The sequence below is a fragment of the Anser cygnoides genome, chromosome Z (assembly GCF_040182565.1).
Source record: "Anser cygnoides isolate HZ-2024a breed goose chromosome Z, Taihu_goose_T2T_genome, whole genome shotgun sequence".
Classification (NCBI taxonomy): Eukaryota; Metazoa; Chordata; class Aves; order Anseriformes; family Anatidae; genus Anser; species Anser cygnoides.
The window spans coordinates 16,451,112-16,469,150 of NC_089912.1; the positions used below are offsets into that span (position 1 = coordinate 16,451,112).

The following is an 18,039-nucleotide window of genomic DNA, read 5'->3' on the forward strand; positions in this document are numbered from 1 at the left end:
GATCAGGTTAAGGAACAATTAAACAGACTGGACATGCACAGGGGCCTGAAGGGACGCACCCGCAGGAACTGAGGGAACTGGCCCATGTTGATCAAGACCAACACTGGTTTTCTCGAAAGGTCGCGGCTATCAGGGGATGTCCCAGAGGGCTGCAAGAGAGCAAATGTCACTCGTCTTCAGAAAAGGCAAAAAGGATCCAGGGGGCCACAGGCCCTTCAGCCTGACTTCAGGCACTTAGACATCAGGAGAAAGTTTTTTACTGCGAGGGTTGTCAAGCAGTCGAACACGTTGCCAGGACAGACCATGAAGTCTGCATCCCGGCCTCAAAACTCAGACCATGTCCTGAGCAACCTGCTGTAGGTGATCCTGGTTTGAATGGCAACTGGACCAGGTGGTCTCCAGAGGTGCCTCCACCCTCAGCCGTACTGTGACGCTTTGAAACCTGCACGGGGATCTCTAGGGAGGGCATCCTAAGGAAGTACAGTGAAAACAGACCAGAATTTTCTCTGTGTGCTCACCGTGAAGATGGGAGAAGTTCCCATTACAGAACACTGCCCAAAAGGGACTCATCAGACAGGCCATGCTCAGGGGGAAGGAAAATGAGTGGCAACAATTCACCCAGCTGACTGCAAGCAACAAAAATAGCCGAACTGCAGTGTGCTCCCTCTCATTTAAATCCAACTTTATGAGGCGAGCAGGAAAGCAATGTTAGAAGGTTCTCAGGGAAGGCTGGGAGAAGGAAAATGAGATCAAATAAATAAAAAATGGAACAAAGCTGGCAGACACACAGAAAGAAGTCAGATAGAGGGAGAGTCAGCACAAGTTTTGTAGGTCCTAGCCAGGTCTCACACACCAGAATCCCCATGATACGGTGTGCTTGGTTTTCCAGCACTCAGCACAGCTCCTCACAAAAGCGGTTATGCAGCATGAGGTTAGCAAGAAGGTCCTTAAATGGATGTGATTTGAGAAAAGTGGGAAATTTCTACTTCTGGAGTGCTGAAGGCTTGAGATCTAAATAGACTCTCAGCACCCTCTTTATACGCCTACATGTCTCCCAGGAAGGATAAATTTGTGGAAGAGAGGCAGATCTTCACAGGTCTTGGGAGTTCATCTTTTCCCTGTTCTTCTCATTCATTTCTTTACATACTTACCTAAAGATCTTTGTCTAAAATCCTCCAGTGACAGACAGAGCACCAGCTTCCTATGAATCTCACCCAGTTCTCAATTGCCTTTACTATTACAGAGCTTTTCCCTGCTTTCAAAACTGAATCTCCTTTCATGCAACCATGTCCCTTAATTCTTATCCTGTTCAGACAGATCACAGGAAAAAGACTGTTCCCTTCTTCATTCAGCAAGCTTTCCTACACAGCTGATGCGCAGCTTTTCAGTCTTCTTCAGCTACACCTCGTTCTCTCTCCATCAGCCACGTTTTCCCAACAGCTGATGGATTTGTCCTCCTCGCTTCCACTCTCTCCCAGCTGATCTGCATTTTTCCAGAGCAGTTGCACCTAGAACTGGCATATTTCTGCTTCACCAACATGGATGAACAGATGCTTCCTTTATTATTTATCAGATACTTTCCTGTTCTTGTTTATCAGTTTCTTGCTGCAGCGTGTCGCTGGGTTGTGCTCATCCTGGGACGAACTGCAGCCCCTGGATGCTTTTCTGCAGAACTGCGCCAGGTCTGCCTGTGCTGTGTCATCCGAAGACCAGAACCTGTCACTGCTGAACTGCATCCTGTTTTTCCTATGCCATGCCTGCAGCTCATCAAGGCAATTTCAAGACAGAGCCCTGCCTTCTGCAAGCTTCCTGCTCCTCCTGGTTCCTGTTTGTTATTTTTTCATTTGTCCTAATTGCTAACTAAAATACCAAACAGCCTCGGATGTCAGAGAGATTCCTGCAAAACTGAATCAATAAATTCAATCAATTCTCACATTTTGATAATCAGCTGTTATTTGTGTGGTCACATAAACTTTCCTGTATGGTTCCCTCGCCAGATGTACCTGTACCTTACTGCAGACAGGTGCATCTAGTGCATGTTCCCTCAAGATGATTAACTGGGACAGTACTGAACATTTGGCTGAAGTCAAGATAAATGCCACATCCTGCTATTCGCTGTCCTCCAGGATCACCACCCTTCACGAGAGTGTGTTAACACGATTGTATTGCCATGATCACTCTGCTTCTTCCATTCACCATCTCTCACAAGTGTTTCACTTTTTCATGTTGTTCTGATAATCTCTTTACAGACAGGCCTACAATTCCCTTTGCCTCAAACTCCGGGCTCTCCTCCACCCACTGCAGTGCCCTCAGAGACAACCTGTTGATGGCTCCATGCTTACAGGACAATTCAGCTCTTCATGACAGGAGCAGAAGCTCTCCGTGATCTCCATGCCTTTGTTCTCACAGGGCTTGGAAACAGATTTTTTCCAATACTCAAGACTGAGCACACCACACATCTGTGTCATCAGCAGATCGTTCACAGAAAACCTTATCTGCAGTAGGAGGAGAGCTCCTGTCTTGTCTGTGACTTGGGGATCTGGAGCAACACCCAGGAGTCCTGATTACAAATCAGCGAGCCAGGACGCCTCCTGTCATAACACATCCTCTCAGGCTACACAGAATCGTGCTGCTCCTCCTGTGGAAAGTCAAGACTGCAGTGAAGCACAGGACAGGCTGCATTACACCGCTGTCTGCACTGGGTTTTGCTCAGCACAACAACAAATGCCCCTGTGCAGTCGTACATATGCATCCACAGGCAACCAGGGGTTGAAGAGCACTTTCACCCAAGACACCACACTTCAGGGGTGAGGAGGACCCCTTCTGGATTACTTTCTGCATGCCAAGATGGAGCCTAACCGGACCACCAACACCGGTGTGGTTATATTAGTTTAAGGACATGCTTTAGCTTCTGCTGAAACAGTATTCCCACATGAACAGACCTGGAAAGCCCAGTGGTAATAATAGGACAAGTAATAGTGCCTTGCAGTACATGGAAAGCTCTGGAAACCCAGAGAGCTATCACAGATCACATTTTGCATCTCAGCAGATAACACTAGTCAACATCAATCAAATTGTTTTTCCCCCCTTTAATTTCACAATATAAATTTTCTCTTCCTGCACAGGAATGGAAGGGTGGGAATAGCTACTAGAGGGGACTCCGTTCAAACACGGAAAACTTCAGCATTCCTGCCAATATGATTGCTTTAGAAAGTAATCTATCATCCACTGCTTAGGTCCAGCATGTCTGTTGGTTATTTCCCTGCAGCCGGCCGCACAGTCGGTGCCCAGCCATATGCACACAGCAGCTAAGCCATATGGTCCTGCTGGTCTGTGCTAGGCAGCTCACTTGCCCCTGTACGTGGACTTGCTGCAGGCACGTTACAGGCTGGCTTCCAGTCCCCCACCCTCATCCAAGCAATGTTTTTTCTAACCTGACTGATTCAAGGCGCTCAGGTTTACATTTCTAAGCTTGCTTTTTTTTTCTTTTTTTTTTTTTTAAAGCCCGCCCACAGGCTTCCAGCCTCCAAGTTTTAAAAGGTAAGATGAGTACATCCTCAGAAAGGCAACCCTGCAGGCAAATGGAAAATGTCAGCGCTATCTACAATTGGTAAGAGACGCACACATGAAACAGCCTCCTGCCTTTACAGATGTTTTATCACGGTTCGTGTCAAACCACTGCTCCGAGACAAAACCAGAGCTCGTGCTGCCCACATCTCCTGAATCGGGTGCTCGGTAAGCACAGGCCCTCCTGTTCCTGGCCCAGCATATCTCAGCCCTGCTACACGAGAAGGTCTGTGAGCCATGGAGCTGACGCTGGGCTCCCCTCCCAGGTGAGCTCCCACCCACGGGCAGGCAGGTCACACACCCCGGCGCACCTCGCCGTCCAAATTCCACCTCCGCTGAGTAAGAGCGCTATCACGGAGAAAGTATCAGGAAGAAACGACTTTGATTCCAAAGTCGATCAGACAACATGATTACGCAGCAACCCAAAGCTTTAAATACCAGCTGTGTGTGTCATTTCGGACACTACTGCAAGCTGAGGGGCTGCGGATTTATTGCTATGAGAGCAGTACGCAGCACAGACAGAATGGTCCTCACCTCCTGGTTCACAGCCTGTTTCCACCTAACAGGGGGCAAACCGGGGCAGCTTCCTCTTCCACAGCTCTAGACGGAAAAGCAAATGCCTGCCTGCATGGATGTTTCCCTGGAGGTTCACCTGGGAACCCAATCCACCTTGCTGACTCCCTCAGGGTCTCCTCCACACCAGATGTGGTACAAGCAGCAAAAGCACTTCTCATCTTTGACTCCCGGGTGTGCAGTACAACTCAGAGCTGTTTCTGAAAGATGCCAGCACACTGCCAGCAGCTCAGAAGGGGCTTGGCTGCTCCAGGCACAAGCACACATGCCACAGTTGTGCCTTTTCCTATAACAAGGGGGACCCATATCTGGGAGCATGGCACCCTGTACCCTCCCTGAGGTCCCTCCGCCCCAGCACAGAAATGCAGACGCTGTGTCCCGTGGCTGGAGGTGGGTGTCCCAGCATCCAGGTCCACCAGCAGGAATCTTCACAGATAAAACTAATGCATCTGCATTGGCAGAGAGCTCCGCGTGGGGCTCCGTCACTGCACTGCTCGGTTTTCAAAGCCTGTCCTGGCATGCAAACCTCACCTCAGACACTTGAGCCCCTTCAGGGAAGCAGTTTACGCTCTGTGCCACAAGAAAACCAAGTTACGGGTGAAGTCTCACAAACAGGACCAGTCTGGCAAGCAGTTTTGTATGAATAATGCATTCAAAAAAGAAAAACTGTATTGGACGGTAAATGTTTGTATACAAGAAAGGAGGAGGAGAGCCATTAGCTAAGTGATCTCACATTCCTCGATTTGCTTTATCAATCTCAGTATTCAGGAAAAAAAAAAAGGCTCAAGAGTAGTCCAGACTCTCCAGTGAATCAACAAAACCACACAAAGGACTGTACCACTTCCCACAGCCTCCGGGCTGTGCATTAGCTTTTAGCAAAGGTATCTACCACATGAATAATGCAGAACATCCTCCAGAGCATCTGTACTCCACTCCATCCACAGTAGCAAATAAAAACCTTTCAGCACGCCTTTCTGTCAGGCAGCAGGACCCTTTTACAGCTGCTCAGAGGCATATTCTAGGAAAAACAACCCTATCTGCCACACTAGCTGGAAGCCTTTTAAACCAGCCAGCTGGGAACCAGCCGTTAAATCAACCATCCTGAGGGGCCCTGATTTTATCAATTGCCTTGCCCTTCTTTGCCTTTTGTTCCTACAAGATCCGCACCCACTGTTAGAGGGCTTAGATTAAGGGTTTGGTGCACTTTTGGAGAACCACACTTGCTCCCTGCTGCCTCAAAATGCAGCAGCTCACCAGCTGCAGCCTGCCCGAGTTCCCTCTCCATCCCTGCCAGCCACACAGTGCATACACAGCATGCCTCTCCTGATGCTGTAAAGCAGCCCCATGATCAAAATACCCTTCCCTGACACTGCGGGCACGGGCAAAAAACCTCCAAAGCATCCCTCAGCCACCTGTGCAAACCCCTGGATTGTCAGAGGGAAAGCAGGTGACAGAAAGCAGTGCTTTGTATGTGTCCATCACTAGTGCCAGCTTGAACATCGGTCCTCTGCGGGACCCAGGAGCACACCGGGAGCCATGGGACCTGCTTCTGTCATCTCCAGCCTGCAGGCTAAAGGGAGGACTTAATGCTGGTGTGGGTGGGTTAGGGTCTGTAAAGGTGGTGGTAGGACAAAGGGACAACAAGTAGCAAAATCCCAGAGGAGACCATGTTCCAGAGATGTGCATCTTTAATCAGAAAATCCAGCTCCAAATAACCCTGCAAAAATATTAGCAGCTATGCTGTGTGGCAAAACGTACTTAGTTATAGTGCCCTGGAAACCTGGCTGTGAAGAAACACTTCTGCCTGTAGTATAAACATTGCACAAACATCGAGTATGTGAAGTGGAGGGTGAAGAAGTTACTCAAGAAGGAAGTGAGCTGTTTCCTCATTCACAAAACAGAAAGGCCTGAGCCCTCCACCAGCTGAGCACGGCCCTGCTGAGCAGAGCTGCCCCAGGAGAAGGCCCTCCTGCCCCAAGCTTCTGGTGCACACTGGCCAGGGCAGGACACCAGCTCTCACGCATGTCCCTGGGAGGAGGCATCATCTGCTTGGACCACAAGCAGAAGGTGGTTCCAACACTTTTGCCTGCCCTCCTTCCCCCCTAAAATAAAACTGAGCCAGGGAAGAAAAACATTTTGCAGAGGCTTGGCCCATGCTGAACAGGAGGAGACCAGCAGCACACTGCAGCGCTGCACACACAGTCACGGCTGGTGCCACCTCACCTCAGAGCATCTTTCCAGCGAGGGGTCCCAGGCAGCCTGCCAAGGGCCAGGAACATAACCAAAGCCTCAGACTTAGCAAAATACACACTGAGCAAATTTTATTCACGGTAGGAGGTACACCAAGTACTGCAGACTTCAAAATAATTTTAAGCACATATGGCCAGGGATGGGCTAGGGCTGCCAAGAGTGAAATAAAACCATTCTCTATAATGCACTGTAGAGACAGCAAAATCCCGAGCACAGCCTTCCTGGATGAGCTTTCAGCTGCATTTGTCTTCAGTCACAGTGGAAACCCCAATGGACTCCCAAGGCAGGCAGAAATGCGCAGCAAGGTCAAGGATAAAAGCTCCCTGAAGGTGGCACAGCATTTCCACATCCCCACCACCTGGTATTACTCCGTGGTTGTGCTCGTCTGTCAGGCTGGTAGAGCAGGGAGATGGGCAAGGGAGCATATGTGCCGCACAGAAATAGCTCAGCCAGGTTATTCTTAACTGGGTTATCCCAGCACAGCTAGCAGCAGAGGCCAGAAGCAGGAAGGAAATCAAAAAGAAAAACTGTCAGGGACCACAGCCTCAGGCAGCCACCAAGAGGCTGCCACAAGAAAGCTCAGACTGTTTTGGGTAGGATCCCCCAGCACATTGTAAAGAGAAGCCGTGTCATGAAGAACAGCCTTCACTGCTTCAGGGAGCTGCTGCAAACCAGGTGCTGAAGTCGACATTTATCTTCACTCAGGTCCATGAAGGGCTGTGTTTACCTCAAGGCCATGGAGAGGCATCGAGCAGGCCATGCGGCCCGTAGGTTGCATAGGAGGCCACGGGGCTGGGAATTGCCCACACAGGGTCTGTTGACAGATCCTGGACTTCCCAGAAATAACTATAGACAAGCATCACTTCTAGCCCGAGCAATGATATGATTCACCCAGTGGCACCATTGCTGCCACTCCGCTGCCAACGGTGCCTGGAGCTCCACGTCCTAGCAGCTGACTCCTCTCCCTCAGGCACGGGGACTGAAATACTGCCTGGCTGCACATGAATTCCCCTGGGCCACAGGAGAAGTTGTTTCATGAATATTTTTAAGCCAATGTCAGTCAGAAATCACGCTGAAGAGAAGGGCCCACCCTGCAAAGAGCAAGAGGACACTTTTGCTCCGTTGATGCAAAGCCAGCTTGTGCATCCCAGAGGGGACTGTGAGGACGAGCCCATTTTCTGTCAGATCGACCTCCCTCTTCACCAGATGTCCCATGTTTGCTGCACGTGGTGCCCCTACCCTGAAAGCTCCGACAGAAAAGAAAGATGTGGCGCTGAGGAGACAAATGGCACCAGTGAACACGTTCCTTAAGAACCAAAGTGACCCTGAAACTCAGCTCATTTTCATTGCGCTTATCGGAGCTCCCAGGAAGGGCAGGAGGCGATCTGAGTGAGGCAGAGGAGGGGGCCAGCCCAGCCTCTTGGGAGAGGGAGCCCCTCCTTCCCCTGGTTCAGCTCCAGCCTACCAAGATAGCCTGTGTACTCCAACAGAAAGATAAAGCCAACTTGCCTGCATTCTCCAGAGACAATACCCTCTTTCACTTTGCTGGTTACCTGGGCAGCAAAGAAAATATTATTGCTTATCAACTTCCTTGTGAGTACTAATGTGCTGCTGAATTCAATGAGAGGGCAAATTCCACCTCACAGAGCTTTTCTACCCTGGCAAGAACCTGTTCTGTTATGAAAGAAAAGCAAATACAACAATCCCGTTTCAAAGAGCAATAAAAACTCCAAGCCCCCTCACCCCCACCAAAAAACTCAGCATAAAGAGGAAGTGATGAAACGCATGAACTTTAAGAGACGATGCCACATTTCTTGGCAGAAAGGCAGCCTTGAAAAACTCATCATCTGACCTTCTGCAAGCTCAGCAGTTTCTCCTGAAACCCAAACACTGTGCTCTCGCTCTTCTGTTTCACAGGAAGAAGCTTCCTGCCGTCCAAGGCCAGGACGGCCTCTGAGCTTCAGGAGCCACAGCTCAGTTCCCTGTTGAAAAGCCACAGCCGGGTCTCAGGAGCCTGCCACATTGAGAAGGTAGGGATCTCTGGTCCCACTGCTCTTTATCGTGAGGTCTAAGCACGCTTGCAGACACCGTGTGGCACATGGGTTCTTTCAGGCATGCCTGCTCAAGTAGAGAAGGCTTTCCCTGCAGCAAAGCTATCACTGGTTTGGGGGATTTGGCCACCTTTAGGGAATCCCAGTTAGTTAGGCACTTAGTTAGTGCCTAAAGGAGTCCCAGAGGTTAGAGACCTTCCCAAATCTTTTCTGCCTAGCCAAAGAGCCGTGGGTGCCACTAGGGCCTGGATGCATGAGGAAGCATGAAGTGGCCAGTGGGATGGTGAGGCGGTGGAAATGCAAGTGCAGATGTTTCTCCTGAGTTCTAGGGGGGCTTGTAGGCTACACACTTCAGATGAATGTCTGAAAATGCAGCCCTTACTTGAAGGCAGGAGGGCTCAGGAGAGGTCTTGCAGCCTGGCACATGAGGAAAGCACAAGCGGAGATGCAAGGGGACAGCCTACAGGGCCTGCCCTCTGGGAGTCTCCAATCCAGCTTCACAGCAAACCTGTCCACAGCCCTAAATTAGGGCAGATGTGAAACCTTCCAAGGAGGAAGGGTCCCACCTGCCTGATCCCAAGGCTGCACCACTGTCCTGAGAAAGAAGCTTTCTCGAGTGTCTGACCTACTTCCCTCCAGCTGCAGCCAGCATCCTTTTTTTCTTGTTACACGGCCACTGCCAAGAACAGTTTGGCTCTGTAACTCTTCCAGGAGTTGTATACTACTCTATTCTACTATTGGTAAATCAGTTTGGCAGCAACAAATACAGGTACCTAGTAGAATAGAGAAGAACCTGCCATGGATTTCCAAGTCATAAGCCAGCAGCAAAGGGAAACTTTCCCTGCCCCTCTGGGAATGATGACAACAGGATCTTGTTCTTTGAAAGGCAGCCAGCAGCATCAGAGGTCTTCTCTGAAGCCCAGAGGTGCAGAGTTCTTCCCCCTTCCTTACAGCATCATCTGCATAGAAAAACATTCAGGGTGCCAAAGAAAAAAGAAGTGGGGGGAGCTCTCCCACACATACACAGTACTTGTGGAATTGATTTATTATTCCAGTTGAGGCTTTTCTCTTTGTTGTCTGATTAAATCAAAGTATTATATATAATACATATATATACACACACATATATAATATGTATTATATTTATATATATATTATATTTATATATATATATTATATAACATTATATATAAAATAAAATAGATATTTTTTATATCTATAAAATGTATAAAATTCAGTTGAGGCTTTTCTCTTTGACTGTCTGATTAAATCAAAACTGACATCTCTCTGTTCTCTGGAAAATTCCCAACTCGCTTTTGAGCTCTCTAACAGTAGGTCCCATTTATCTGAGACATGACAAGCCAGCAAGAGTGCGTGGCAAAGGCGGGTGTAACAGATGCAAAGACTCTCTTCTGCCACATCTCAAGTCTGAAAATCAATTCACCATCAGGAGCAGAGGTAGCCAGTTCATTTTAGCTCTTTTCAGTTCTTACTCCAGCTTTGATTTATGCTGGCTAAGTATGAGGGCTACCTATGTTTTCCCTGCCAGAGAAATGAGATGCTGTGCCCATTCACTCACCCACTGGGCTTGGCAAATGCACAGTGCCTGGGAAAACAGTGGCATTACTCTGAGCCTAATCCATCAGAGCAGGTGCAGGAGTAGTGTTCGGTTCAGACTGGGAGCACACTTTTGAAGCAAATCTTCTCATCACTGCCATTTACCACACTCCAGCTTTCATTGCAAAGCAGTCTTGCAGCATGCAGACAATATGCACTCTGGATGAAACTAAGGGTGTTCCAGGATCACAACTCCATCTGCTAATGGGACAAACAAGGTCAAATTAAAACTTTTAAAGTGCCTATGGTTATAAGGTCCTGGAGCCACCTGTTTCATGCCACAGGTCTACTTCTCTTGCACTGTAGACTTGGCTGTAGCTAACACAGAGATGACCTAGGTGACCTCAGTCACTGCACGCTTTTCCACACGCCTCTCTGTTTGCCCTTCAGCCGTGCCCATCTTCAGATGTGACTGTTTTCTTGACCTCCTCTCCTCCAAGTAATGCTTTCTTTGACATTGTTTTTGGGTGTAACTCCACCTCTGACCACTTCCTTCAGCATCACCACCCAGCCACTGCTCTCCTCTGTGACCAGTCCCCCCTCCACACCTCCCATCTATCAGCAGTGAAGACCAACCTCTCTTCCCATATAGCAGTTTTTTTCCTACATGCTTCACTCCTGCCTGTGCCCACCTCTTTGCACATCTCCTCTGGTACCAGTTCTGACCATTTTCCAGCTCTGTCCTCCTGCACCACCTTTCTCCAGCCCTCCCAGCTGAGGAGCACCCTGAGCACAAACTCCGCGCTCCAGCCAAACTCCACCCTACAGGCTTCCTCTCTTTCTCTCTACTGCTGCTGCTTTCCAAACCAGCCTATTTCTCCAGCTTAACTGATATCCATACCAACAATCTTTTCTCTGCCTTTGAGTCAGCTCTGGGCATCTGTGCCTTAGGGATTTTTTGAGCCAAAGGCTTATCTGTCTGTTTAGCCAGCCCTAATGGATTTTCCGCCTGCAGATTCATCTAATGGCTTTTCTTGAACCACATCCTCAACATCCTGTGTCAATGAGTTCCACTGTTTATCTGTATACTGTAGTTCCTGGGCAGTGATAAACAGAGGAACAATCACTCCCTATCTGAACTCTCCATCCCATCATCCTACCATATGTCAAAGGCCACATGTCATATCCCTCCCCAGGCATACCTTTTCCAAGGTAAACAGTTGTCCCAGTGCTGCCTTTTCTCCTGCACTACTCGGTCCTCAATGAGCTTGCAGAAAGCTAGAATTGCATGAGGGATTCATGACACGGCTGCACAGTAGGTGTATCCAGACAGTATTTGATCGTCTGAAAGTGCCAGTAGGAAAAAAAAAAAAAAAAAAAGAGAGAGAGAGAGAGAGAAAAAAGGGTTGAGGGAGAAAAAAAAAAAAAAAGGAAATGAAAGGAAAGGAAAGGTTGCACAGCCCTTGAAGTCCGGCTGTGAATTAAAGCAGCATTTGAACTTCTGATATAATGCAGACCAGGCAGCTTGGAATGTGATTTCCATTCCATTTTGCTTCCTTAGGCAGCAGAAACAAAGACTGTCTGTGTGAAGAAGAGTGAGAAGAAAAACACTGGGTAGGACACACTGGGCAACACTGCACCTGACTGGGTATGCAGTGTTCCCTGGGCAACTTAAACGCACTCATGGAATTGTATCTGTAGTCTCAGGCTATTCAGTACCAGAGAAAGTCTTCAGGCTCCAGGAAACTTCTGCAGACTGCTCAAAGCCAGAAGAGAGTCCAGTCCCCACGTCTGCTCAGAGAGAGACAACACCAAGCAGGAACAGCCCCATAGAGAGGTTCCTGAGCAGGCTTGAGGGCTGCAGGTGGGACACGATGGGGTGCCCTGCAATGCCAGGGAACTCCAGGCACAGGAACGAGAGCAGGCAATGACACAGGCAGATATGGCAGTAAAGAAAGGGGAGGGATTTCAGAAAGAGCTCAGCATTTAGGAAGAACTTTCAAAATTGCTTTGAAAGACTTGTCTTTCTGCAGGAGTTTAAGACACTTGCAGGTTTCCAGACATACATACCAAAAGACACCAGGCAGTCATCTGCCCGTACTGCCGGTGGCCAGGGACAGCAGAGCCACACAGCACTGGCAGGCTTGTAAAACCCTTCAGTGCCACGTACGGTCTCTGTGCCACTGATCTTCCAAACCCTCACAACTGAGCCTGACTGCAAGACAGGCAGAAACAAGAGTATAAACACTGCTATACCATTTTAATATGTAAGTTACAAGCCATCTTGAAGTCACAAAAAAAAAGTTTATGTTGCAAGTCATACTTTCAGGGAAGGAAGAATGACACCTGAAAACTCCTCAGAAATAGACAAAACTGTGCACAAGATAATGACCTTAGTTTCACTGACTTCTCAGAATGGGAAGAAAGAGAAGGTAAAGAAATTGCTGCTTCAGTTCCCTCTTTACACATCAAAAAGACCCACTCTTGATTAAGCTTAAGAAGTCCTCTTCCACTAACAGCCCACAAAGGGCTGGGCACCAAAAGCAAGTGCTCAACACTAAGAGACTCCCCAAAGTAGTAACAAGAGGTTTATTGAAACAGTCTTTGAAATGTTTCAAAGAATGGATGACCACAACATTCCCAAAGACAGACACCCTTTGATATTTTGCCTCCATCCAGTGGACAGACCCACAAGCAGATGCATGTGCTGTGGCAGAAATTTAGGGATTGCAGCCACTCTCTCAAGTCCAACACTCAGCAACACACTTAGAAAGATGCAAGGGAGATAGGGTTCCAGTATGGGTTTTCTTGGTTTAACTCCTTGGAACTTTGTTCCCTAATAGCTTTTCCAGGTTTTCTCTTTTACTGCACTCACAGAGCCACAGACGAATTTAGGCTGCTAGGGACTTTTGAGGGTCCCTAGCCCAACCTCCTGCTCAAAGCCCCTGCATCAGGTCAGATTGCTCAGGGCCATGTCCAGGTGTATTATGAAAATCTCAAAAGGTGGAGGTGCTACAAGCAAGCAAACTATCCTTTTAGCCATCCCTGTCCAGCTAATAACTCTGACCAGAGTGTGACCTCTGCAGGATGCCGCCTACTTCCAGAGAATGCCGCTGTCTGTGCTGGATGGCATTATTTAGAAAATCACCTTGTTCAAGTTGCTAGCTATGTATCATCCTGTAAAGCTCTCCCCGTGACTCGCCCTCTCTGCTGCTGAAAACACAACTACCTCTCAGTTTTTCCAAATAATAACTTCTGCCTCCAGCTACTGGATCTTGTTCTGGTTTGTCAATCAGACTGAAGAATCCATTATCTAAAAAGATACGTGAGATTTCTGAGGTCTTTTACTCTCCACGCAAACCAAGAGCTCACCAAAACACAACCTGGATGCCAATAAAGATGAAAGTGTTGACTTTCCACTTGAGGATTTACCCCTCTCAGTGAGGGGTTGGGCTGGGATTGCTTGTTTGAGGAATTTGTTTGCTTGGCAGGCTGCACCAGACCCTGCACAAGGCTTAATGTATGGCAGGTGGCACAAGTCTCAAATAGATGCAAGGGGCCATAAAGCCAAGCCCTTCAAACCCTGGCTAAGCCTTTTAACAAGTGCCATGATTTCTAAAACTGTGAGGCACTGAAACTCCTATTGATTTCTGTGGAAGACGTCAGATGCCAGGCTATCATTAGCAAAATCAATCTTTTCAATTAAGACTTCAGGTATCAATTACTGACATCAAGACCTCTGCAAATTCGAAGAGAAACATGAGCCACCACCACGACTGGAGTGGGAGGGGGTGAGGTGAGAGGCTCTGATCCTCCCTGACTGTAAGGAAAAAAGCCTCTATGCATAGGAGGAGCCAGATGTTATGAGAACAGGAACTTGAAGCAATGCTATTCTGATTTTGTTTTTGTTCCTCTGTGTATGTATTTTGGTATTCAAATTAAATTAGAGAAAATGGCAGAGGAAAATAATGCAAACTAATTACATTTAAGTAGATGTTAGCAAGACAATCTTTGACTTCTTCTATCCGTCTACTGCAATTAAAGAGCTGTCTGGGTTTTCTGTGCCTATTACCCTGCAATTTTGTTGCCAACACAGGCTCCTTTTAGGGGGCAGATCGAATGGAAGAAACCGGAGGATGACAAGGAATATCGGTCCTTCCTGACATCTTTCGTGTCACCAGACAGCGTTTCCAACAACGTCAATACGAGGTTCCTTAGAAAGGAGCACAGCAGCTGTGCCAGCAGCTCGGGCACGAGGGCAGCTACACTTTCCTAAGGTTTTGTGTTATTTCGGGTTTGACTCACGGGAAGCAGCACTTCAAGGGTGCTTTGGGCAGACGGGCAAACATGCTCCGCGGCCACATTACCCTTGGGCGTGGCTGGAGCGGGACAGGCAGCTTGAGGGGAGATCTGCCACACCGGTCCCGTGCTTGGAGATGCTCCAAATTCACCTGCTGCATCAGGCCGTTCGTCAAACCATGGTGAGGGCAAGGTCAAAAAAAAAGGTGTTCGTCTACCAACACTGCCCATGGCTCACCTAAAAGCCACGATGGCATCCAAAGCTCTCCAAGCCTGCCAAGGAGGATTTCAGCCCTCTGCACTGACATGCAGCACGGAGGGTTAAAACCACGGTATCTGTAGAGCCAGGACTGCCTAATTTCTGCTCTCGGGAGTAGGCCCGGTACTTGGCTCCTGCCTGTGCCTGTTTTTCTGACTGTCAGCCAGGAGGCCGGTCTCGTATTCGCTTTCACAGGTGTAACCCTGACCCAGCGGCCTTGGCTCGCCTCCTCTTCCTGGGAGAGCCTCTCCCCTGGCGCTGCCTCCTGCAGCAGGAGTAGGATGGAGTTCGGCCTCCCCTGTTTCCCTGGGAGTTATCTAATCAGGTTCCCTGGACTTTGCCTCGAAGTCAGCCATAAAAATACCACAGACGCCATGAGTTTCTGCAGCTTCTCCTTCCTTATCATCTCCCTCGGTGACTTTGTCCCACCGAGGGAGGGAGGCAGTGCAGACACGGAGGTGAGCAGAAGGCCGCCTCCTTGCAGCTGGGAGCCTCCGTGCTTCCTGGCACAGAGATAGAGAGCACGGCAACCCTCCGGCCCGGAGAGAAACCCTTGTGCAAACCAGGGCCCAAAGGATGCTCCAGAGGGAGAGGGACGGACCGAGAGGCCCGGCTCTGGGCTGTGCTCCACAAAGTGTGAAGCGGTGTGAAATAAAGCAGGCAGCTGGTCAGGAGGGAAAGGGGGAACAGGGCTTGGAGCTTCAAGGTGTTCCTGCTGTGGGCACATCCCAGCACTTTAGAAAGAGCTGTGCCTGGCTGAGGGTCAGAAAGTCCTATTCAAAGCGCCTTGGGAATAGTAAGCGTCAGCATTACCCTAACACAGCCCTGTAGGGTGTATTTTCAAAACGAAGAATTGCTGGCAAGCCTGTCATACCGCAAAGGGGAAATCCCTGGAAATACTAGGCCAGTTTGGCTCCCGCTCGCAAGCCTGCGTAGCCCTGTGTGTGTCAGCACCCCCCTGGCCCACGCAGCCTCCCGGATGATCTCAAGGTCTTTCCTGTTTCTTCCGCGGAGGGGCAGAAGGCGCGCCGGCCTAATTGCCGTGAGCCGCCGGCTGCCTGCCCCAGCCAGCTCTCTGCAGCCAGCGCAGCCACGCGTGCACCTGCGGGAAGCCAGGAGAAATCTCCTCGCCACAGCCTCTCCGTGCCGTGCATGGCAGAGGGAGAGCAGGCCGCCTGCGGCCCTGCCTTGTACCCTGAGATGCTTGAGTGGAGCATCGGGCCTGGACTGCTGGGGGCAGCCGTCCTGGGACAGGCCTCCCTCCACCCCGGTTCTTCACAGAAGGGTCCCTCACACACCATGCCACATCCCATGAGGGTGTCGTCCCCCCTCCCCCAACAATGTCCCTGCTGTGGAAATCAGGGCCCACCAGGCTGGGACGAAGAGTTCACACTGGGCAAGTAACACAAAAACATCGGAGGAGCACACAACACAACACACGAGGAGCCTGCGTGGCCACACAGAGCACAAAATCCACCTTAGCTTGCCTCCGAGGCAGCGGTGTCTCACTGCTGAACATCACCTTCCCTTCCAGGCATTTCCCAGGGCTTTCAGGTCTCTGCCTACATCCCCCCTGCACCCCATCGGACAGCACCGGACAGCCCAGAAATCCCACAGGAAAGTGAAAATGGCCCTGGTGCAGGCCCCACGATCCAGCAGCAGGCCCCGTGCCAAGCCACCAAGAGACTCACAGGGAAGCAAACCCCCAGAAACCCACCACGGAGCCAGACATCCCCCGTCCACTCGTTATCCAGCCACTAATAAATTTAGCAGACGCAGAAAAGTTCGCAGTGGTGTCCGCTCGCTGCAATGTTCCCCAAGAAACCTGCTCATGGTGGGACAAACCAAGTGATCCAAGAGGAAGGCAGAATTTACTCAGGAGCACAAAGCAAGAAGCCCATCTCAGCTCCAGATACCCCGAGCCGCTGGCAGGAAATCCACCTGCTGTGGAGACACAGATGGGAGCCGGGCTGATCGGTGGGACCGAGGTGAGCCACGCAGCCTCCCTCTGTGCCCCTCGTGAGCTGGCACAGGCGCACGGGGCTGCGCTGCCCCCCGGGAAGGGAGGACAGGAGGAGCCCGAGGCAGAGCTGTGGCGCAGGCGGCGGGGCTGTCTGGCTCTTTGTCCAAACACCCGTCGGTACCTGCGCCTCCAGTTTCCGCGGGCGAAGGCAGATGATGGGACTTGAATTGCTGATGTGGCCTAATGGATCGAAGGAACGTGAAATACCTCTCACGGATGGAGTAACAGCTCGTCTGCAATGATGCTAAGCCAGCAAACAACCTCAGCACCGAAGGAAACACCTCCTTCGCGCCTTGTCTCTCAGGAGCAATCAGCTCACCTCTATCTCGCCTCCTGAAGCCTTGCTTTAGTTTCCTGAAACGCAGACACCAAAACGTGAACTCCCTGCGTGTCTCCATGAGTCACTCCCTATCTCCGATCAAACCGCGAGGGATCGGAGCTCTCCAAAGAGGGCACAGCCACTGGCAGAACAAAGGGAACAACAGGGCCACGCAGGATGATCCTATCCTTTGTTAAACCTCCAGGGAGCCTGCCTTGGGAAGGTAAAAGGCGACCAACATCCAACCCCTCCCTCGCAAGGGTTGCCTGAGACCTCTGCAGACAGAAACCACTTCCCTACAGCACCCAGGAGGCCAGAAGCGGTTCAGCCCGTCCAGGCGAATTCCCTTCAGGGGGACTGCAGAGAGCACACCGCCTGCTCGGGGGCTGTCAGCGAGCAGGGGGCCGGGGACAGCCAGGGATGCTGCGGGGCTCTCTTTCTGCCCTGCAGAGCCGGGCAGGGAGGGCGCCGCTCCCCGCAGGGTGAACAAGGGATGCTCGGCGAGGCGCTGCCCACCGGGGGGGTGGGGGGAAACCTGTTCGCAAAGTGCTGTCACCGCCGCACAGCCCGGCCTGCCTCCTCCCTGCCACAGCCTCGGGACCAAAACGCTCCCCACGGCAGGGGGCAGCGCTCAAAGCGGAGCCCCCGAAGCCGGCAGCGTGGCTGTCACCCTGCCCTGCGGGCTCCCACCCCAAACCCCCCCCGGCCCCAGCACAAAGGCACGGCTCCGCACAAAGCCGGGTGGGGCCGGCGGCAGCCCCGCACCGCGGCACCGGAGCCCCCCCACCCCCCACCCCCAGGGGCCCCGTTCCCCCGTGGGCACCCCCCGGTGCCGGGGGGAATCCGGGGGATGCCGCAGGTGCCGCGGAGCGCCCTCCCCGCGCGTGTCCCGGCCCCCCGCCCTGGCCTCCTACCTTGCCGCCGGCGGCCGGGGTCCGGCAGCCCGCAGGGTGTGCACATGGGAGCCGTGCCGAGCCGAGCCGTGCCGAGCCGTGCCGCGCCGCCCCGGCCCACTCCCCGCCCCGGCCCGCCCCCCACGCCGCGCCCCGCAGGCAGCTGGCACCCCTGGGTGCCCGGTGGGAGCGGGGAGGTGCCGTGTGAGGGAGGGAGGGAGGGATGGGGCTGGTCCCCTTGGGGGTCA

At 51.1% G+C, this 18,039-nt stretch overlaps 1 protein-coding gene across 1 annotated transcript in view; it reads right to left on the bottom strand.

The window, feature by feature from the left end:
- Positions 1–17,966, bottom strand: part of CORO2A (coronin 2A) — a 51,739-nt gene extending 33,773 nt beyond the window's left edge. Inside the window, exon 1 of the mRNA XM_066988683.1 lies at positions 17,813–17,966. The gene's annotated coding sequence lies outside the window, so the exon portion shown is untranslated. The remainder of the gene's footprint in view (positions 1–17,812) is intronic.
- Between the last annotated feature and the right edge of the window lie 73 nt (positions 17,967–18,039).